This window comes from Pleurodeles waltl, chromosome 1_1, assembly GCF_031143425.1.
Source record: "Pleurodeles waltl isolate 20211129_DDA chromosome 1_1, aPleWal1.hap1.20221129, whole genome shotgun sequence".
Lineage (NCBI taxonomy): Eukaryota > Metazoa > Chordata > Amphibia > Caudata > Salamandridae > Pleurodeles > Pleurodeles waltl.
The window spans coordinates 999821778-999844465 of record NC_090436.1 but is presented as its reverse complement, the minus strand read 5'-3'; the positions used below and the strand labels follow the sequence as shown (position 1 = coordinate 999844465).

The 22688-nt window shown below is 48.9% G+C and overlaps 1 protein-coding gene across 1 annotated transcript in view; it reads left to right on the top strand.

Moving 5' to 3' along the window:
- LOC138245805 (interleukin-8-like) overlaps nucleotides 1-22688 on the top strand; it is a 140889-nt gene that overhangs the window by 92879 nt on the left and 25322 nt on the right. The window lies entirely within an intron of this gene.

Genomic DNA, 22688 nt, shown 5'->3' with positions numbered 1-22688 from the left:
TTATTTCTGTTTGGGTTGGAAATTATTATTTGTGTAAGTATTATTTGGTTGCTGTTTGGAATTGTGTAGCTTATGTTTGTTGTATTTATTTCATGTGATGGACTGAGTTTGTTCCTTGAGCTTTTTGGCTGGTTAGGTTTACATTTTTCATCTAAATAATGCATATGTTATTTTATTTTCGCATTCTTATTAACGATTGGAGTTTTAGTTAATTTTTAGACTGATTTCATAAAATATTATGGGCCTCATTCCGACCCTGGCCGGCGGCGGTAGCCGCCGGCCTTGCGGGGCCCGCCAGAATACCGCTGCGCGGTCAAAAGACCGCTGTGGGTATTCTGGGTTTCCCGCTGGGCTGGCGGGCGACCGCCAGAAGGCCGCCCGCCAGCCCAGCGGGAAACACCCTTCCATGAGGATGCCGGCTCCGAATGGAGCCGGCGGAGTGGAAGGGGTGCGACGGGTGCAGTTGCACCCGTCGCGATTTTCAGTGTCTGCATGGCAGACACTGAAAATCTTTGTGGGGCCCTGTTACGGGGGCCCCTGCAGTGCCCATGCCATTGGCATGGGCACTGCAGGGGCCCCCAGGGGCCCCACAACACCCCATACGGCCATTCTCTTCCTGGCGGCCAAAACCGCCGGAAACAGGATGGCGGTATGGGGCTCGGAATCCTCAAGATTCCCCAGGGCAGCGGAGAACCGGCGGTACACCGCCGGTTTTCCGTTTCGGACCGCGGCTGTACCGCCGCGGTCAGAATGCCCAAGGGAGCACCGCCAGCCTGTTGGCGGTGCTCCCGCGGTCGTTGGCCCTGGAGGATTTTACCGCCAGGGTCAGAATGACCCCCTATGTTTATTATTGATATAAAAAATTATTTTTTACGTTGGTTTAGATTTTGTGACAGTTTTTTAAACCTTTGTAGGTTATAAAAAAAAATTATAGTATGCTTTTGCTCATCATTTCCAGGGTAATCTTTTGATTTGGTGTTTATGAAAATTTTTACTGTACATTGTAACATGTCGTACATTATTTTGGTTTGTTTGCTAAGTTTAGATGAAATTTGGGATATAGATTGTTCCATTGCTCCATTCATAATTGTTGGCAGCTACTGTCTTTTTGTAATGCTTCTATGTATTTACAGAGTGTAGGTTGGGTTCTGCACAGTGTGGATTGAAATGCATTGTGCCATCCTTCAACTGTTGTTTGTTTTGACTTCCTGTGCCACAGACATTCAACCATGGTATTTGGAATTTGGCTGGCCTCTGTGCCCAGAGCGATGCAGTCTGTCAATCCAAGTGTCTTTGAAATGAGCCATTAGGGGGTTTAGGGCCTCATTATGAGGCTCGTGGTCAGACTGCTGCACTCCAGGCAGCTCGACCACCAAATTATGACCCAACAAGCCGGGGACTGCGCCTACTGCCAAGAACATGGTTCCCACTGGGGTGGCAACCGTCAGACTTGTGGTCAGCCACAGCAATGCTGAGTTCTGCGCCACCGTGCTGATCATGAGACCAGTTTCTGCCAGCCTTTTCATGACGGGGACACCACCATGAAAATGATGGCAGAAAGCCAGTGCTGGGGGCCACGAGGGAGCACCTGCACTGCCGGCAACCATGTCATGGCCAGTGCTGGGTGCAGATCCCAGCACCCTCAGAATGCACACTCTGTGCTACGTCAGACAGTGCATATTCCGAGGGTGTTGGGTGCACCTTTTCTGCAACAACATTGGCCTTGGCTCCTCAAGGTTTTCACTTGACTGATCGGCTGAAACTTCTGATTTTAGAGGGTCTGTTGGTCAGCCCAGTGGAAACCTCGTAATCGGCCCGAGAGTGGAGACTGCCAACTCTGCAGCAGTCTCCTATCCACAGGATTGGAAGGCCGACCATCAGCCCAGCCAACCTCATAATGAGGCTCTTAGCTTGTCCTCATTTTGTTGGTAGAAAGAGCTTTCTGTTAATACATTATAGTGGTTAGCTACCTATGTGACAGGGATATAGGCTTGTGTTATTATTTTTGTTTTATTTCAAAGGCAAGCATATGTTAAAATTAGTGCAGATTGTTAGAGGTGTCTCCATATGCTTTGATTGAATTGATAGCAGCAGCTTTGTATGGCTGTGTGGGGGTATTTTTTTTAAATTGTTTGAATCATGGCTTGTTTAAAGTCAATGATTATTTTTGCAAGTAGTAGTTATTTTTATGTTTAATGTGGCTTAAAAGGTCATAGTGAGTGCTGTTTTGTCTATTTGGTAATAGAACATGTACAAAAGGGATAGTTGTGTTCTGGTAATCAGCATGTATGTTGTATATCTGAGTGAATGGTTTGAGACACAATTTGAGGGCCCCATCTATCATACAGGTTTGATAATGACTTAGGGGGTCATTCCAACCCTGGCGGTCGGTGTTAAAGCAGCGGCCAACCCGCAAACAGGCAGGCGGCCAAAAAAATGGAATTCTGACCCTGGCGGGAACCGCCAACACAGACCGCCACTTTAACACTCCGACCGCCACGGCGGGACAAACAAACAGCGCGGCGGTCACTGCCAACAGACAGGCGGCAGACAATGTACCGCCCACCCTATCACAACTCACCAATCCGCCACCTTTTCCGGGGCGGGAGCCCCGCCGATAAAAACACGGCGGAAACAGACTACGAACGGGAAAACGCTCACCCTACACACTCCATGAGGAATCTGGACAGCATGGAACCAGAACTACACATCCTACCAGCAATTGTCTACCTGCTCCTCTACCAGGAGCACGAACGCCGGCGCAGAAGACAACGGTGAGTACTGCACCTACGACACAGGGGAGGGGGGAGGAGAAAAGAATACGGGCACACACATACGCGACACACACCCCCCCCAACTACCTACACACCAATGCAGAGCAACAACTCAGAGTGACACCCCCCAAACCCCCCGGAAGAATGCAAAGACAAAATAATATGTTATTGGAATTCAAATATATTGTAAGGCTAAGTAAATAAGTAAGTTGAACATCCCATAACTATATACACATATGTAAATTGTCCCGTCAAAATTGGCTTTCTGTCATTGTACGTGGGCCAATGGTCCTCAACACATGGGCAAAGCCCACACATGAGACCCGAATCCATTGGAGAGAACACTGCAGGGGCATCAGATAGGAAAACTACAGGCACCTCAGGGGGAAGGGAAGGGAAGGGGGGGCACCTCAGCCACATGAGTCCACGACGCCAGATCCACGAAGGGCCTCCATGGCCACTGTTCAATCCTGGGGAGTGCAAAGTCACAGTCTCTCAAGTCCAGACAGTGGGTGGCTTGCCCACTGTTCAATCCTGGGGAGTGCAAAGCCACAGTCTCACAAGTCCCTACAGTGGGTGGCTTGCCCACTGTGCCATCCTGGGGAGTGCAAAGCCACAGTCTCACAAGTCCCTACAGTGGGTGGCTTGCCCACTGTGCCATCCTGGGGAGTGCAAAGCCACAGTCTCTCAAGTCCCTAAAGTGGGTTGCTTGCCCACTGTGCCATCCTGGGGAGTGCAAAGCCACAGTCTCCCAAGTCTCTACAGTTGGTGGCTTGCCCACTGTGCCATCCTGGGGAGTGCAAAGCCACAGTCTCTCAAGTGGATGACAGACTCCAGCGGTACTGGAGGAGTCTTGGTGCCCAGAGTGTATTGTGCAGCCCTGTCTGACACTGATCCGGGACTGCCCCTTCTGCCAATGTGTCAGCGGTGCTTGAGTTGAAGGGCCCAGCAGAGCGGTGCTTGAGAGGAAGGGACCAGCGGAGCGGTGCTAGAGTTGAAGGGCCCAGCGGAGCGGTGCAGAGACGGCGGTGCCCAGCGGAGCAGTGCTTGAGAGGAAGGGCCCAGCGGAGCGGTGCTAGAGTTGAAGGGCCCAGCGGAGCGGTGCAGAGACGGCGGTGCCCAGCGGAGCGGTGCTTGAGTTGAAGGGCCCAGCGGAGCGGTGCTTGAGAGGAAGGGCCCAGCGGAGCGGTGCTTGAGAGGAAGGGGCGGCGGAGCGGTGCTAAAGTTGAAGGGCCCAGCGGAGCGGTGCAGAGACGGCGGTGCCCAGCGGAGCGGTGCTTGAGAGGAAGGGCCCAGCGGAGCGGTGCTAGAGTTGAAGGGCCCAGCGGAGCGGTGCAGAGACGGCGGTGCCCAGCGGAGCGGTGCTTGAGTTGAAGGGCCCAGCGGAGCGGTGCTTGAGAGGAAGGGCCCAGCGGAGCGGTGCTTGAGAGGAAGGGCCCAGCGGAGCGGTGCTAGAGTTGAAGGGCCCAGCGGAGCGGTGCAGAGACGGCGGTGCCCAGCGGAGCGGTGCTTGAGTTGAAGGGCCCTGTTCAGCGGTGCTTGTCTTGAAGGGCCCTGTTCAGCGGTTCTTGAGACGGCGGTGTCCTGTTCAGCAGTGCTTGTCTTGAAGGGCCCTGTTCAGCGGTGCTTGAGACGGCGGTGCCCTGTTCAGCGGTGCTTGTCTTGAAAGGCCCTGTTCAGCGGTTCTTGAGACGGCGGTGCCCTGTTCAGCGGTGCTTGTCTTGAAGGGCCCTGTTCAGCGGTTTTTGAGACGGCGGTGCCCTGTTCAGCGGTGCTTGTCTTGAAGGGCCCTGTTCAGCGGTGCTTGAGACGGCGGTGCCCTGTTCAGCGGTGCTTGTCTTGAAGGGCCCTGTTCAGCGGTGCTTGTCTTGAAGGGCCCTATTCAGCGGTGCTTGTTTTGAAGGGCCCTGTCCAGCGGTTCTTGAGACGGCGGTGCCCTGTTCAGCGGTGCTTGTCTTGAAGGGCCCTGTTCAGCGGTGCTTGTCTTGAAGGGCCCTGTTCAGCGGTTCTTGAGACGGCGGTGCCCTGTTCAGCGGTGCTTGTCTTGAAGGGCCCTGTTCAGCGGTTCTTGAGACGGCGGTGCCCTGTTCAGCGGTGCTTGTCTTGAAGGGCCCTGTTCAGCGGTGCTTGTCTTGAAGGGCCCTGTTCAGCGGTTCTTCACATGTGTCTCCAGGGCACCAGATCTGGCCAATATATGGTGTTCACACGCCATCCGAATTCTCGCTTGCGGGGCCCTCCTGTGCTGGTGTCCCGTGCCCGTGGGTGTACTCCTTCACCCCTGGAATGGGGCAGGTGGGGCCCTCCTGGGCAGCGCCTGCTGCCGGACTTGTCGGCCGTGCTGCCCTTGCCATCCTTGCCTGATCCTCTGTGGCCCTTGCCTCCCTTTGGAGATGTGCCAGGTGGCACCCCACTTCCTGACGGTGCCAGGGTGGTGCCTGTGGAGGCTGCCGTCTCTGTCCTCTTCCGCCGGCCTTTGCCTTTTTTGGATTTTTTCCCAGGGGGTGGGCTGGCTGTCCCTTTGCTGCTGGCCGATGTAGCTGCCCTCGAAGGTGGTGGACTCCAATATCCCTGGACTATGGTCCTTGTAGGTCCAGGGGTTGTGGTGGCTGAGGTGCAGATTGGACTTTTACGAGATGGAGGGGGTGGGTCAGGTGATGGAAAGAGGTTAATTTTGGAGAGGAAAAACTTTTTAGGAGCAATGGGAAGGGTAGGTGCAGTGGGTATGGGAGTGGAGGAAGAGGATGTGGTTGTAGGAGAGTCAAGTGTGCTGTCTTTGGGTGCAGGTGCTTGTGACGGAGGCTGTCGTGAGGTGGATGGCTGTTGGGTGGGTGGCTGCCTGCGTTTGTGTGGTTTGGAAGAGGGGGTGACAGACACACTGGGAGAGGACACAGGGGACGTGTAAATGGCAGTGGGGGTGGTGACTGCACGTGTGCGGAGTGTTCTGGTGGGTGTGCTGGTGATGGACGTAGTGGCTGATGAAGTGGTGCATGCAAGTGTGAGTGGAGACGTCACAGGGAGGGAGGAGGGAGACGAGGAGGAGGGGGACACAGAGGAGGCAGTGGCTGTTGGCATGTCTGCATGTGGATGTTGCTTGTGTGAATGCTTGTGGGATGTGTGGTGCTTATGTTTGGATGAGCTGACCTTGGGTGTTGAGGTGTGTGCAGGCTGGTCTGTAGGTGTGTCTGGGATAGGCAGAGGAACAGGGGAGTGGGACTGGGTGGAGGGAGTTGGAGGAGGGAGGCAGGAGACAGGGACAATGGCTGCCGTCAGTGCTGAGGCCAGAGCGTTGAACCATCGCTGATGGGCAGCCTGACCCGAATGAATGCCCTCCAGGTATGCATTGCTCCGATGCACCTCCCTTTCCACCCCCTGGATGGCATTCAAAAGGGTAGACTGCCCAACAATGAGCGTCCGGAGGAGGTCAATGACCTCCTCACTGAGGGCAGCAGGGGTAACTGGGGCTGGGCCTGAGGTGGCTGGGGCGAAGGAGATGCCCGTCTTGGTGTGCGAGCGGGCACGGGGCGAACGCTGAGGGGCTGCTTGGAGGGCGGAGCTGGTGCGCTGGATGGCGGCTGTACCTGTTGTTGCGGTGGGCACGGATGTTGCCGCCACCACAAGGGAGCTCCCTTCCGAGGATGTGTCGGTGTCGCTGATGTCTCCACGTGTCCCCGTTGTGGAGCCCCCCTCGCCCTCCGTCTCACTGGTGAAATCAGAGTCCGTTGCATGGCCCTCCGGGGCCATGTGAGATGCAGCTCCCTCGTGCTCCAATGCCACTTCTCCTCCACCAGATGATGCTAATGCACACATGAACAGGAAGAGCAGACCAAAAAAGGTAGGGGGGAAAAAAAAAGACATGTTGAGTGCATGCATTGGCAACACAGTTGGCGGAGAGGACAGACACAGAAGCCCCCTGCACTACGCCGTGCACTTGGGGTACACTACTCAATCAGTGAGACTTGGCCTACAAGCCAATGGACGACATCTGCACACATAGGTGACACAAGGCCTTGGATAGCTGTACTTGGCACCCTACAGAGGTGGAGGGCGGGGGCACAGGGCCATGCCTTACGGAGGGGACTAGCCTACAGAAATCGCCCTGGCCTAGGGATACCCACATCCCTCCTCCCCCACCCAGACACCTCCACTGCGTGCTAAGATAGCAGAATGTGCTTGTACTCACCCCCTTGTGTCTGCTGTGATGTCCTCACGGGCCTATCCAAATCTGGGTAGGCCACCGCCAGGATCCGAGACATCAGGGGGGTCAATTGACGAGTGGCACCCCTCCTACGTTGGGAGGCCATCCCCAGCAGAGCCTCTGCGGTCTTTCTGCTCCCGCGGCGGATGTCCTCCCACCTCTTGCGGCAGTGGGTGCCCCGTCTGTTGTGGACCCCCAGGGTCCGGACGTCCTTGGCGATGGCACGCCAAATGACGACTTTCTGATGGGCGCTGACCTATGTGACACGTACAGGGAGAGAAAATAAAATATCATCATTTTCTGCATGCTCGATGTGAGTGTCCCCCCATCCCCACCCTTGAAATGTGGCACATGCTCTCATCTGTCGTTTGATGCATGCCTCATACGCTTCCCTCTGCACCATCGTTCATTCACCCCACTCAACCCAGGCATTGCCCACAAAGCATGGTCCCAGTGTACTAACCTGTTGGTCTGGAGGACCGTAGAGTAGCGCATACTGGGGGAGGACCCCATCCACGAGTTTCTCCAATTCTTCAGAAGTGAAGGCAGGGGCCCTTTCCCCAGTTGCAGCAGCCATTGTCTCTTCCAGACCGAGGTCACAGCAGCACTTGCAGTGTAGGTCCTCTCCTGTGGATGATCAGGTCTCGAGTGATTAAGCTGATAGAAAATGGCGGTCACGCCCGCGGCGGTGCGTACCGCGGCGGTGCGTACCGCGACCGCCGGCGCACTCCGTCATTGGCTCCTGAAACCCATAGGGTTCTATGTTAACCAATGCGGCTTTGCACCGCGGTCTTCGACCGCCTACCGCCACGGTGTGCCACGCCAGCGCATTGACCTCACATCCCATTGTCACACTTCACAGGTCAGGCAGCCGCCATTTCAAGGGCCCACATGGCTTAATTTCTACTGCGTCACACAGGCCTAGGCCTTGCATTGCCACCTATACAAACCATTCAATGCATAGCGAATCGTGTACTGTGCAAGCTATGGTAACGTACCTGTGGTTTGCTTGACTCTGTGCTCCATGTTGTCCTTCCTAGGCACCGTTCACTGGGACTTGCGAGGAGATGGAGGAATGTTCCCGTGTACAGACCGCTGGTGGACCTGTCGACAATGGAAGAAAGACATGTCATACTGACATACAGACTTGACCGAGCCACTATACAGGAACTGTGTGCCCAGCTGGAGCCAGACCTGATGTCACCCATTCGCCAACCCACAGGGATTCCCCCTCTGGTGCAGGTTCTGTCAGTACTCCATTTTTTGGCAAGTGTATCATTCCAAACAACAGTGGCCATTTCATCAGGGATGTCTCAGCCTATGTTTTCTAAGGTTTTGTCCAGAGTGTTGTCTGCCCTGATGAAATACATGCGGAGCTACATTGTTTTCCCTGTGGTGGGCGATTTGGCTACAGTGAAGGGTGATTTCTATGCCCTTGGACATATTCCCAACATCATTGGTGCCATTGATGGGACCCATGTGGCTTTGGTTCCCACCAGTGAAAGTGAACAGGTGTACAGGAACAGCAAAAGTTATCATTCGATGAATGTCCAGGTGGTCTGTTTGGCTGACCAGTACATCTCCCATGTAAATGCCAAGTTCCCTGGGTCAGTGCATGATGCGTACATCATGCGAAATAGCAGCATCCCTTATGTGATGGAACAGCTACAGAGACACCGTGTGTGGCTAATTGGTGACTCTGGTTACCCCACCCTGTCGTGGCTACTGACCCCAGTGAGGAATCCCCGGACCAGGGCAGAGGAATGGTACAATGAGGCCCATGGGCGGACTAGGAGGGTGATCGAGCGGACCTTCGGCCTCCTGAAGGCCAGGTTTAGGTGCATGCATATGACAGGTGGATCCCTAATGTACTCACCGAAGAAGGTGTGCCAGATCATCGTGGCCTGCTGTATGCTTCACAACCTGGCTTTGCGATGCCAGGTGCCTTTCCTGCAGGAGGATGGTCCAGAGGGTGGTGTTGTGGCAGCTGTGGCAGCTGTGGAGCCTGGGGAGAGTGAAGAGGAGGAAGACGACGGGGACGACACAGACAACAGGGACACAGTGATACAACAGTATTTTCAATAACACACAGGTACGAATCAACACCACCATTTTACATGTACTTACAGTCTCCTGCCTCTCTACTGTCTGAGTTTCCCCCCAGTTTATGTTAACTGAGTTGTGACTTTCCCTTCCGTTTTCAGATATGTGGGCCCCACTGCGTGACCTCTGCTTTGTTTGCCCATGGACTACAGCTGTGTGACAGTGGTATGTTGTCATCACAATGTAACTGAACATTTTGGCACCGTTATGTCTAATACATTTGTTCAAAATACAAGCAGACTCCAGATAATTTTAGTGCAATAAGTGATTTTATTTAAGTGCTAAATTTAGGGACATGATTGAAAATCGGTGATGGGTGATGGTGGAGTAATGTCCATGGCAGAGTCCAGATTTTCAGTCTCACAGGTGCATTGTCCATATGCCTGTGGAAGGATGGAGCAGGGGCAGTTTAAGGTTGGACAGGGTGACAATGTGGGACAGTGGGATGACATCAGGGGGTATCTTTTGCTGGCGGGGGTCTTGGCATCCTACTCTGTCTTTTTCCGAGATCTCAGGCCCCGCTTGCGGGGTGGTTCTTCTTCTGCAGGAGGTGGGGTTCTGGTGGCCTGTTGTTGTGTGGGGGCCTCCTGTCCACTAGCGCCGGCGGAGGTGGTCACCTGTTCTTGGTCCATGCTAGTGACAGGGGCCCTTTGTGGTGCCACATGGTCCCACAATGTGGTGACAATCTGGTTAAGAGCCACGACGATGGTCCCCATTGCGGAGCTAATGGCTCGGAGTTCTTCCCTGAACCCCATGTACTGTTCCTCCTGCAGTACCTGGATCTCCTGGAACCTGGCCAGTACCGTAGCCATCGTCTCCTGGGAGTGGTGGTATGCTCCCATGATGGAGGAGAGGGCCTCGTGGAGAGTGGGTTCCCTGGGCCTGTCCCCCCCTGTCGCACAGCAGCCCTTCCAGTTCCCCTGTTTCCCTGGGCCTCTGTCCCCTGGACCGTGTGCCCACTACCACTGCCCCCAGGTCCCTGCTGTTGTTGGGGTGGTGGGTCAACCTGGGTGCCCTGTAGTGGTGGACACACCGCTGATTGACGTGTCCTGGAGACAGAGGCATGGGCCCGCTGGGTGGGAGCTGTGCTGGTGTTTCCAGGGGGGTAGGTCTGCTGTGGCCTGTGGCTGTGTGAGGGGAACCGACTGTCCCGAAGTCCCCGATGGGCCGGGCTGGTCATCAGGGTCCAGGGAGACAGAGCTGCTGTCATCACTGGGGGCCTCTTCTGGGGGTGGGATGGACATTTCTGGACCCTCCTGGGCGGTGTGGTGGCGTTCGGGTCCTGCAGGGAAATAAGAGTATGGTTATTGCTTCTGTGTGTGCCATAGTGTGCAATGGGTGGGTGGCCGTGTACCCCAGTGCTGGCATTCCCTTGTGGGGGCTGTTGTGACGGTGGCTTGTGGGGGAGATGGGTATGTGCAGTGGGCATGCTTTGGTGATGGGTGTCCATGCTTTGTGGACGCATGCAGGGCTAGGTGTTGGGATGGGTGGGTTGTGATGGTGAGCCATTTGCAAGGAGTTGGTGTGATGGGGGTGGGGGTGAGGGTGGGGGTATGATTTGGCATGCAGGTGGGGTGGGGGGAATGAAGTAGTGAAGATTTGACTTACCAGAGTCCATTCCTCCAGCTACTCCTGCGAGGCCCTCAGGATGCAGGATGTGCAAGACTTGCTCCTCCCATGCTGTAAATTCTGGGGGAGTAGGTGGGGGTCCGCCGCCAGTCTTCTGCACCGCGATGTTGTGCCTTGATACCATGGAACGCACCTTCCCCCGTAGGTCGTTCCACCGCTTCCTGATATCGTCCCGATTTCGTGGATGCTGTCCCACAGCGTTGACCCTGTCCACTATTCTTTGCCATAGCTCCATCTTCCTGGCAATGGTGGTGTGCTGCACCTGTGTCCCGAAGAGCTGGGGCTCTACCCGAACTATTTCCTCCACCATGACCCTGAGTTCTGCATCAGAAAACCTGGGGTGTCTTTGGGGTGCCATGGGGTGGTGTGGATGAGGTGTGGGGTGGTGTATGTGTTGTAGAGTGTGGTGAGTGTGGTGGTGTGTGGTGTTTTGTGCGTGGATATTGTGTGGGTGATGTTGGGATTTGCCTCTGTGTGATGGTGTACTCTATTCTGTGCTGTCTCTCTTTGGCCTTCAGTCGCAATTGCGGTCGTAAGGGTTTGTGGGTGATGTGGGTGTGTGTTTTATAGTTAATTGGGTGTGTGGGAGTGTTGTGTGTATGTGTCTCAGGTGTGTGTATTTCAAATTGTCCAATGTCGGTGTTTTTTGGAGCTGTATGTGCATTTTGAGCGGGGCGGTGTGTACCGCCAATGGAATACCGCGGTTGAAAGACCGCTGCGGGGATTTGTGGGTCGGAATGGCATGGGCGTATTTCTGTTGGCGTGACAGTGGAGGTTTGGTCATCGCCAGTTTTTCGCTGCCCGTTGGTGTGGCGGACTTTTGTTGATGTCGGGTTTTTGGCGGTTTGCCAGTTGCGGGTCAGAATGACCGTGGCGGTTTACCGCGACCGCGGCGGTGTTATGGCAGTCTTCTGACCGGCGGTAAGCGCCATTTACCGCCGAGGTCAGAATGACCCCCTTAGTTTAATGAAGTTGTTTGATGTAGAGAATATTAGGATTTCTTTATCATTGTTTAGTTTGTCATATAAAAGGAAAGGTCCTCATGTGTTTCATTGTTAAACTTTCAGGTATTTCTCTATCTTGGTATCTTCTAGGGGCAGGAGGAGTATCACTGGTGGCTTTTTTAGTTTGTGCAATTAAAGGTTTAAAGTGGTCATAGGTTGTAGTGGACTGTGATGTGTTAAGGGATTTTAGGAAGTATATCGTTTAGGATTTTGTGTTGAGGGACCCTGGGAACTAGTGCCTGACTCTCTTATATGTTGCAGTACCTCCCATACTTCTATTTCTGTCACATTTGGACGTTGGCTGTGTTCACTTACATTAATTACAACATCATCTTTTGTAGTGGCCTTCCCAGAGTATCCATTAGAATGATATCCAGTAGTATATTTCCAATTCACATTTTCTGTATATACACTTTCTTGGTTGAAGGTGTCACCCATGTGACTTAGTAATTGCTTTCCTTTCTAGGATGTTATATATTTGGCTCTCTCTGTCAATTATGCATCTATTTCTTTTTTGTATACTTACATGTCTATTCTTTTCAGATGTTTCAAATTGGTTTGCAGCTTTTCCTTTGGAGATTTTCTAATGTGGTGAAGGTGTTTTTTCTATTTGAGCATTTGAAAGGAAAAAAGAGTCTGTTTCATTTTAAATGTTTATTTGTAGCTCTTGCGGTTGTTAGCTTTATTTTTACTTGCCGTTGGGGTAATTTTATATTTTTTAATGATTTATATATGCTTACTTTGTTATATCTTTTTTTCTGGTTTGTGATAGGTGTTTGTATTCTGTCAGCTTATCACTTTCCAAAGTCACTGTCTTTTCTTTTAGGAACTAAATGTAGAGATATAAGTTGGAGAGTGTTTTGTTTATAATTTGCATCTTAACTTTGAAGTTTATTTAAATATATTTGAAATATAGATTTTACTTACTCGTTTAGGTAGTTGTAGAGATGAATGTATTTCTTCTTTGAGGTTCTGGTTAGAGCAGAGCAGAGTTTCCTTGTCTTGGAATGTTTGTCATTTTTTAAGTGTTTTGTTGATAAAAGTGTGTATTTTATATTGTTGATTTAATTGTTTGTACTTTTTTATTGGTTAAGATTATTTATAGTTTAATGTTATTTGTTACTTTAGTTTTAGTTTGATTTTTGTTATCAGTTATATCCTTGTGTGGTAAATGCTGATTTAGATTTTATTGATAATGTTTTGATATAACGTTCATATATGTCATTATTAATATTTAAGTTGTTATATAAATGTTTATACTTAATGGAGGGGTTATATTGATATGAATTTAATTAAATATTTAACTTGGGTTAATTGTTAGTATTTTGGTAATGTAATTTTTTAGTTTTAATTTAAATAATTGCATGAAATAAGTTATGTTTATTTCAAATACTTTTTTACATAACAAGTGACTTTTTATATTTATCAATGATAGTGTCAATAGTATTGCAGTCAATATTGTGTGAATCAATATTTTTGACATATTATATATTTATTTTTAGGTGATGATATTTTTGTTTCCTATATTTGTGTGTTTTGATATAAGTAAAAATCTATATTTTTAACAGTGATATTTGTGCTCTCGATATTTTTGGATATAACGTATAGAAGGGCGGTATTTTTGTTACTGATATTTATTTTCTGATATTTTTCTGTTTCAATATATATCCATTGATGTTATGTCAGTGGTCCAGTCAAAAGTGAGAGAATCAGAGACTGCTGTCCGACTAACTACACAACCAGGGAAAGAACATGTGATACACAGCAAACTGATTGCTCATGACACTTGTGGGGCACCAGAATTTGCACATGAGACTTATTCATACTTCTTACATAATTGCTTGGGGGACATGTGTTTCACTGTTCCCAATGGGGAAGATAGCACAAGGGGGGATCAGCAGTTGCTCCACAGGGTACAATTGTGATCAGGATCACTGGCCTGTATGCAGGATTGAATTTCTAGAAAAACAAACACAAAGCCTGACATTGAAATTATTGTCTCTTGACTTGATTGCTGAGGGAATTCTGAGCTTGCTTCCCCCACACTACCTCCATGAGAAGCCTGTGACCGTTACATAAGGAAAGGGTTATATTTCATCCAGTTTGCAGAGCTACAAAAGAATTGGCCCCCAACACAAGTGGAAGACAACCCCAACCACAGTGATTTGCTCGCAGTAGCCCCTCTATGGCCAGCCACCCCCACCGCCTACCCACACAAACAGGGTATGACACTATTTAGCTTAGTTGTTTAATTGTGTTTGTATATCCTTATGAAAATGTGCATAATACACAATTTTATGCAACAGTTTTTTAGAAATTGGGTCTCTAGTTGGCAAAGATTTGCACTCTTTCCAAGCTGGGACCACAATCCTAGTCAGGGTAAGTAGGATTCACACTAGAAGCTTACCCGTGCTCACCCTGTGGTAGCTTGGCACAGAGCAGTCAAGCCAAACTAAAGAGACAATGTGAAAAGTATTTGCGCACACATACACTCACAGTAACACAGTGAAAACACAACAAAAGTACTCCACACCAGTTTATAAAAATAGCCAATATTTAGCTGGGTAAAACAACACCAACACGACGAAAACACAACATACACAAGTCAAGTTATGAATTTTTAAAGATTTCATCAAAATGCAGTGCTTAGAAGTCAATAGCTCCAACTGGGGCTATCAGGTCAAGCTGGACCTGGGCAAATTCAAAAGTTCAGTCTGACCGCGATGGAGCATGGGCAAGTCACAGAAGTCACGCAGACCTGTTGACCTGCTGACAGTACTTTTGTTGCGTCCATGCTAGGGGTTGATTCGTTGATCGTAAAGATAGAATGTGTTGCTATTGGAGGTGATGTGTTGTTTTCTGATCGGGCACTGTTGTTGATTTTATTGATGGGTTGATTTAAAAAAGTGATGGATGCCAGTTCTGATGCATCAGTGCTGCATCAGTCAAATGAGGGCTTTGTTAAAAGTTGGAGTCGTTGAGTTGCACAGTCGGAGAGCAGAGTCCATGGCTTCGGTGTAGGCAGCACAGAGGCATTATTTCTGCAGCAGGATGAGCCGTTTCCAATCGACGCGCCGGGTTTGACACCTGTTTTCCAAATGATGGGCCAGTGTTGATACATCTGTTTCTTGAGTTACAGCACCATACCCACTTCCAAGACCCCAGGACTGGAGTTGGCATCAATTGGCAGAGCAGGACTCACAGCAGAGGAGTCTAGGTGCTGGTAGCAAGATACAGGTGTATACAGGTGTAGATAATGTTCTTGAGACTTCAGAAACAGGGGGCAAGCTCAGTCAGGCTTTGGAGAAACTTTAGATTGCAGGAGGTAGAGTTAAGTTCAAGCTGCTCATTCCCAGGCAAGAAGCAGTAGTCAACAGGCCAGCACAGCAAAGCAAACAGCGAAGTGGCAGTCCCTTCTGGTAGCACAGAAGTCCTTCTTCCTGGCAGAATGTCCTCAGTCCAGAGGTAATCTGAGTATATTGTGTTTGAGGTCCAGTACTTATACCCAAAAAGGCCTTTGATGTAGGGGAGAATTCAAAGGAACACTCTGAAGTGTACAGAAATCCCTTTCAAGCCAGCCCTGGCTCCAGACTACCAATAGAGGGTAAATCAACCCTTGTGAGGGCAAGACACAACCCATTTAGATGTAAGTGTGAACTCTCCCTCTGCCTGCCCAGAAAAACTATCAGTAAACAGATGAGTTCAAATGTATCCCCTGTCACATCCAGTCTTTTCTGAGTTGTGGCTGTCTAGAGAGAACGCACAGGTGTAGCTGTCACCTAAACCCAGATGTCTATTAAGAGAAAGGCTAAGGCATAGAAAGGATAAAGTAAGAAAAAGCCAACCTTTTGAAATTGGCATTTTCAGACCTGCAATTTAAAAAACATCTTTACCAAAAGATGTGTTTTCAAATTGTGAGTCCAGAGCCATTAAACTGCACATTTCCATCTTTTGCGAATTGAAAATTGCACTTATAAGATGTTTTAAGGTAACCCTAATGTTAGCCTATGGGAAAGTTAGTACTTGAAATAGTGAAAAACAAATTTAAGGGGTTTTCCCTGCGTGGACATGTTCCACTTAAAAGTACAAGTCCAACATTTTAAATACACTACAACCTTCTCTCGGGGCTAACTAGGACCTACCTTCGAGGTGACTTACATGTAATAAAAATTAAGGTTTGGGAAACAGGTTAAAATAGAAGTTTCAAACTGCATACACAGGCTCAGCAGTGGCAAGCCTAAGACATGTTTGAAAGGATACTGTAGTGGGTGGCACAATAAGTGCTTCAGTCCCATTAGTAGCATTTGATTTACAGGCTCTGGGCACACATAGCCCATTTTGCTAGGGACTTACCAGTAAATTAAATATGCTAATCATGGAGCAACCCAATATGTCACACTTTAGACTCAGAGCACGTGATCTTCAGCACTCGTCAGCAGTGAAAAAGTGCACCGAGTCCTAAAGCCAGCAAAAACAACGTTCAGCACATGGTCAAAACAGGAGGTCAAAAAGCAAAACATCAGGGAAAACCATTCCAAAAGATCCCAGTCTATTATGTGTACCCTCAACAGAAAGAGGGGAGAGCTACCCAACCCCTTGGGAGTTCTCTTCACTCAGGCAGAAAAACCTTGAAAGACCCTCAACATTGGTGTGTTCTGTTCCAAGGCGGTGTTCTACCATACAGTCTATTCCCTGTAGGGAGATGGACCACCTCAACAGTTTAGGATTCTCACCCCTCATCTGTATCAGCCATCTGAGGGGTCTGTCGTCTGTATGAACCTGGAAGTGGGTCACAAACAAGTAGGATCTTAGCTTCATCAGTGCACAGACCACAGCAAAAGCTTCCATTTCTATTGCTCTCCACCTCTCTTCCCTGGGAAGTAACTTTATGTTGGTCCTCTTCGTTTAGCTCTAAAAGCACGGCTCCCATGCCAAGCTCCAAGGTGTTAGTCTGCAGCATGAATTCTTGAGAGAAGTCAGGGGCCTTGGGCATGCTTGCTGTGCACATGGACTTTTTCAGTGTGTCAAACGTGGTCTGGCATGCCTCTGTCCAGATCACCTGACATAGCTGCTTCTTGGGAGTCAGCTCTGTCAAGGGGGCAATAATAATGCCACATCCCTTGATGAATCTCCTGTAATAACCGGTGAGGCCTAAAAAGGCTCCTTCTTCTGTCTGGATCTTGGGGAGTTCCTTGGTGTCAATCTTGGGTTGCAAGGGCTGTACCTTGCCACCACCTACTTGATGTCCCAATTTGACCACCGAGCTCTGCCCTATCTGGCACTTACTGGCCTTGATAGTGAGGCCTGCACTCTGCAGGGCCCTCAACACTTCCTGGAGGTGGTACAAATGGTCCTCCCAGCTGGAGCTGAAGACTGCAATGTTGTCAATTTATGCAGCACTGAAATTCTCCATCACAGCCAGGACCTGGATGACCACATTCCAGAAGATGGCAGGGGAGTGCTTTAACCCAAAAGGCATGACATGGAACTGGTAGTACTCTTCTGGCATTGAGAACGCTGACCTCTTTTGTGCCCTTTCGGTCAAGGCAATCTGCCAGTACCCAAACATTAAATTAAACGTGCTGAGGAACCTGGCAGCTCCAAGTTGATCAATCAGCTCATCAAATCTGAGGGCGGGGTGGGGTGTACATCAGTCTTCGTGGCTGCATTGAGCCCACAGTAGTCCACAAAGAACCATGGTTTGGGTGTGACACCGGGTGGTGAAGCCTTGGGGATCATAACCACTGGGCTGGACCAAGGACTATTTGAGGGCTCAGTAACTCCAAGTGCTAGCATCTTAACAAGCTCCTCCTTGATGCTATCCGTCACTCTGTCAGACAACTTTAAAGTTTGTGCTTGACAGGCAGACTATCCCTAGTATCTATTTCATGGGTGCACCAGTGGGTGACCCTGGGGTGAGTGAGAGCAGAGATGAAAACTATCCCAGCAACTGGCGACAGTCTCTCTTTTGTTCTAGGGTCAGAGTAGGGAAGAGGCTCACACCCTCTAATGATCCACCCTGCTCTGTGGAGATAGGAGGTCAGAGAGAGGTTCACTCTCCTCCTCCACCCAATCAACAGTGACCAAGAGCATGGTCAACTCAGACCTCTCAAAGTGGTGCTTGAGGCGGTTCACATGTAAGACCCTCAAAGGGTTCCTACGAGTTTGCAAGTCCACCAAGTAGGTAACATCATTCTTGAGCTTCTTTACCTCAGACAGGGCTCACGGGCACCAATACCCACACCCTTTGAATAGGCTGAAACTCAACCAGAGTGGTATTCTGGTTGTACCAATTTTTTGTGTTATCCTAACTAGGTTCCATATTTTCCTGGGTGAGTTTCAAGAAGCCAACTGTCTGCTTGCGTAAGACCAGCATGTAGTTAAATACATCCTGGGAGGCTTTCTGGGAGCATGCGACCCGCCGCTTTACCTAACGGAGAGGTCCTCTCATAGGGTGTGCATACAGAAGTTCAAAAGGTCTGAAGCCAACCCCCTACTGCAGTACCACCCTGTGGGCAAATAGCAGACATGGTAAGAAGTCATCCCACTTACGCCTCATGAGTTCGGGTAGACACATTATCATGCCTTTCAGAGTATGGTTGAATTTCTCAACCAACCAATTGTTTTGGGGGGGGGTAAGGTGTGATGAACTTGTAAGTTACCCCACAGGCCTTCCATGTGGCTGTCACGGTGAAGGACATGAAGTTGGTACAGTGGTCGGAAACCACCTCCTTGGGAGACCCACTCCAGTAAAGATCCCCATCAGCACCCTAGCCACAGCGGGTGCAGTCACTGTCCTTAGAGGGATAGCTTCCGGGTACTGGGTGGCATGGTCCACTAAGACCAGGAAGAACCTGTTGCCCAAGGCTGTCTTGTGAGTTAGAGGCCCCACAATGTCTATGCCCACCCGCTCAAAAGGGGTGCTCATGACAGGAAAGAGTTGTAAGAGTCCTTGCATTTCCCCCCTGTCTTGCCACTTGCCTGATAGGTAAGACAAGAGCTGCAGAACATATCTGAGATCCTACTCATTCAAGGCCAATAAAAGTGGGTGACAAGTCTGTGAATGGACTTGTTCTCCCCAAATGACATGCCAGTGGCACATCATGAGTCAGAACCAGTAGGAAGGCTCCGAACTGCTGGGGTACCACAGCACATGGGCTGCCCCAGGCTCAGGAACCTTAGGCTCACTATACAGGAGACCATTTTCCCAATAAATCAGGAGTGTGCCAGAGGCGTCACCAGCCTCCTGGGCCTCAGCCTGCTGATGAAGGCTCACAAGAATAGGACACTCTTTCTACACTGTGCAAAACTCCTCCCTCTAGGGACCTCCTTTCTGCTGCCAATTGGTCAGCTCAGGCAGGTTCCTTAGTTCAGCCATTTCTTCCCCTGGAGCCTCTAGGGTGTCTCCCTCAAGATCAACCTCCTTCTGGACCGTGGGAATTTGAGGACTGGGTTTCCCACACCCCTTGTCCTTCCTCTTTTTGCCAGAAACCTGGGACACTCTTTCTGGCTCCAGGTCCTTCTGAACACCCTCACATGCTTCCTTGGACCAAATGGTCATGTACACTCATTCAGGCAACCCCAACATCTCCATGTGTGAACTGAGCTCCACCTCCTACCCTCAAGGAACCTAAGACCTGCCCCACACTCAAAGGGAACCTTCTGCTGGGAACCCTGTCCCCCAGAAAGTTTCTTGTGGACCTGTGTGCTGACCCAGCGATCTGCCTCCCTAGCAGGCTCCCTGGGTCAGAGAGCATACTACCAATCAAGTGCGGTGCAGCATTGTAAAACAAAGACTAAACGTGCTCTTGTGTAATCAAATTGTACAGCCCCTTGTAGTCTGTCACAATACTGCCGTTCACCCAACTATCCAGTGCCTTGCAGAAGGAATCAACAAAATATACCCAGGTCTGTGGAGAAAGTTTCACACTCTCCCTACATTTCTGCCTGTACATCTCTGACGTCAACCCATATTTCCTGGTAAGGGCCTCCTTCATGGCAAAATAACTCAACTTATCTCTCCACTGCAGGGTTACTAAGGTGTCCCTCTCCTCAGTTGGAAACTGCTTCCACAAACTGACCCCCAATCCTCTGCAGGGATCCTGTGCATTTGCAAAGCAATCTCATAGGCCTCAAACCAGTGTTCTATGCCCATCCCTACCTTGTAGTCAGCTATCAGACTGTTGCATGCATATACTATTTTGTCAGAGGCTACCGAAGAGTATGCTTCCACCATCTGTGCTTGCACTCAGGTACTGCTCCTTCATGCTCAGCTCATGGCCCAAAAGAATTTTCTTCTCCTCAGTAGCTAATCTCTTTTCCTCCATAGATTTTGCCCTTTCATTTTCCATTTTGAGTTTGGCCAGATCCAACTGGCTTCCCGCCTATCCTCCAGCTCCTTTTGAGGCAGACCTCTGGAGGAAACACAGCCTCATGCTTTAGAGGGGGTTCTCTCTCCATTTAAGCTGGCCCCATATCCCACAAGCAGTTCTGGGCTGCTCAACAACTCCAGATGCAAATCCTCCTGCTTGCCATCCACAACACTACCCTTCTCTGGTTGCACAGCTGAGTCCTTGGCTGCCACAAAGAATAGCAAAACAGTGGACAAAATGGACACATTTGGCACCAAAAGGTGTTTTCGAATTGCAACATGAAAAACAATGTATATTGCATCCTTCGTTTGTGCAAAAAACTTATATTGGGCAAACCACCCAACAGGTAAAAAGTTGAATATTACAGCACAGATCTAGGATCAAATGTAAAGTACAGGGTGTGCCTCTGGTACAACATTACCAAATGGTAGGATATACAGAGAATGACATTAGGGGTCTGTTCTACATGTGGCTTCCAGAAAGAAAAAGGAAGGTACAGAGATGACACTCCTTAGGACAGAAGTTCGCCTGATTGAAAAATGTCATACTATTACTGCAGGATTGAATGATTTATGGGCACTCATTAAAGTCTAAATGATAATCGTTACATAATGCAGTCAGATATGTTGCAATACAAACTTTTGTTCTTCTTTTTGAATATATAGTAATATGAACAGGTTTGTGATGATGGATCTCTATCAATGCTGTATACATTGGTTTCTTTAACATATAATGTCATTGAGGATGATATTAGTGATTTTATGAGCAATGCACATAGATTTTTACTAACTCCATGCTGAAAAATGGGTGGTAATGAATGAAGTCTTGGAGGCACAAATTGGTGAGGGAAACTCTCAGGGTTGCACAAGTACCATGTTAATCACTTGTGCTCCAAGCTATCATCTTTAAACACTAGGAACGACCACTACTCAACTAGATATGACAAAGATCTTCATTAGGTCTATTACCCATCACAGTGGCAGTGGCATAAACAGTACATGTCCTCAAACACTAAGAGAGAATGTTGAGGCTTAATAGAGTCCCACGCTGCCCTAAATTCATATCAATAAACAAATAATGCTTTGTACCCTCGCACCTCTTCTTTTAAGAGTCTATGGTGTCGCCCTTCCTATTCAAGAGTTTTCCAGACATCCCTAAGATTTGAACAAGGTGGGCTCACTCACCTTATGTGACATGCTTCATCATCGGCCTCCTCGTCCCACCCTGGCAATATGATACTATCAGGATGCACTCAACCTCAAGTGGGGCTCTCTTGAGGGAGTTTGTAGATACTATCTAACTACAGCTATGGCTAGACTGTATTTACGAGGCAGAGGGGAACCACAACAAGATGAAGATGTTTCCCTCCCCCAGAGGGCCACACTAAATGAGTAAGTGGAACGGATGTAGAGGGAGATAATGTTCTTTGATTACAAGTTAGATGGCCTTACCTGGGTACTTTGTTTTATAGAAAAAGCCAGACCTGAGCCTGGCGCAAAAAGCTCTGATCTTGCCGTGGCCTACTTTTCTGCATAAGCCCATGCATGAGGTAGGAGACGCTGTCCTTGAGTGGCCTTTATGATGTTTTGATGACACTTCCCCCTTATTGCATGAATACACGAAGGTGGCCGTACCATGGATGCTTGTCAAGAATTGTAACACATCAGGTATTCCTTTTGTTGGGATTTCTTGAAGGCTCCTCTTACCACCTTTGGCATGGACCACATTGATAACCAATTGCACACTATATTGAGTGGTGTTAACCGACCTATGAGCACATATAATCATCATACGAATTAGAACATGTTGTAATCATTGTGAATGTATTGTTGTAGTACAGAGGAAGGTATGTTGTCCTGAGGAGGCCATACATGTAAGGCCGAAACGCGTAGACAGTTGATTACCAAGGAGCCCAAAAAAATACAAAAATAAGAAATAAGAATAAACAGAGGATATAACAGATTGAAATATTACGACCAGATTAAGGATTGTTGATTTAACATATGGTATTTGTTTTGAGAAGACCTTAGGGTGGATGTAGATAACAAAAGAGGGATTAGTCCACCCAAAACACAACAAAAAGACTTTGAGGAGTGTATACCTTATTATTAATATAGTTTTTGGGTTGTTTTAAATTTGTCAAAAGGGTGTCCTTATTTGAGTTATTATACAGTTATGAGTGTGTATATGTGTTTGTTCCATGTAATGTAATTAACACACAATGAATTATAAACTGTGTTAATGTACCAACTTGTTCCCATTAACTGTAAGAGATAAATGAAATATAATTCATCATAAATGACATAAGACAATAATTTAAAAAATGTAATCCAATGACAATTCAGGTATCATTGTAGATGGATTGAGTTTATGTATCCATCCCTGACATGCCACCCAGTAGGTGTTGTACTGTTCGATGATCCTAGGCTTGGAGGGTTCTTAGGGCAACCCCCTGTTGGTTATATATATTCCAGTCAGGCCCTTAACACCTTTTGCAGCGCCTCCTTTTAAGTAAAGTCTTTTAAAGAACACTTGAACTCCCTGCAGAAACCTTTGAGTTGGGACACCTTGTAGGTTTCCAATTGAGTCCAGAGCCACTAAACTCCACATT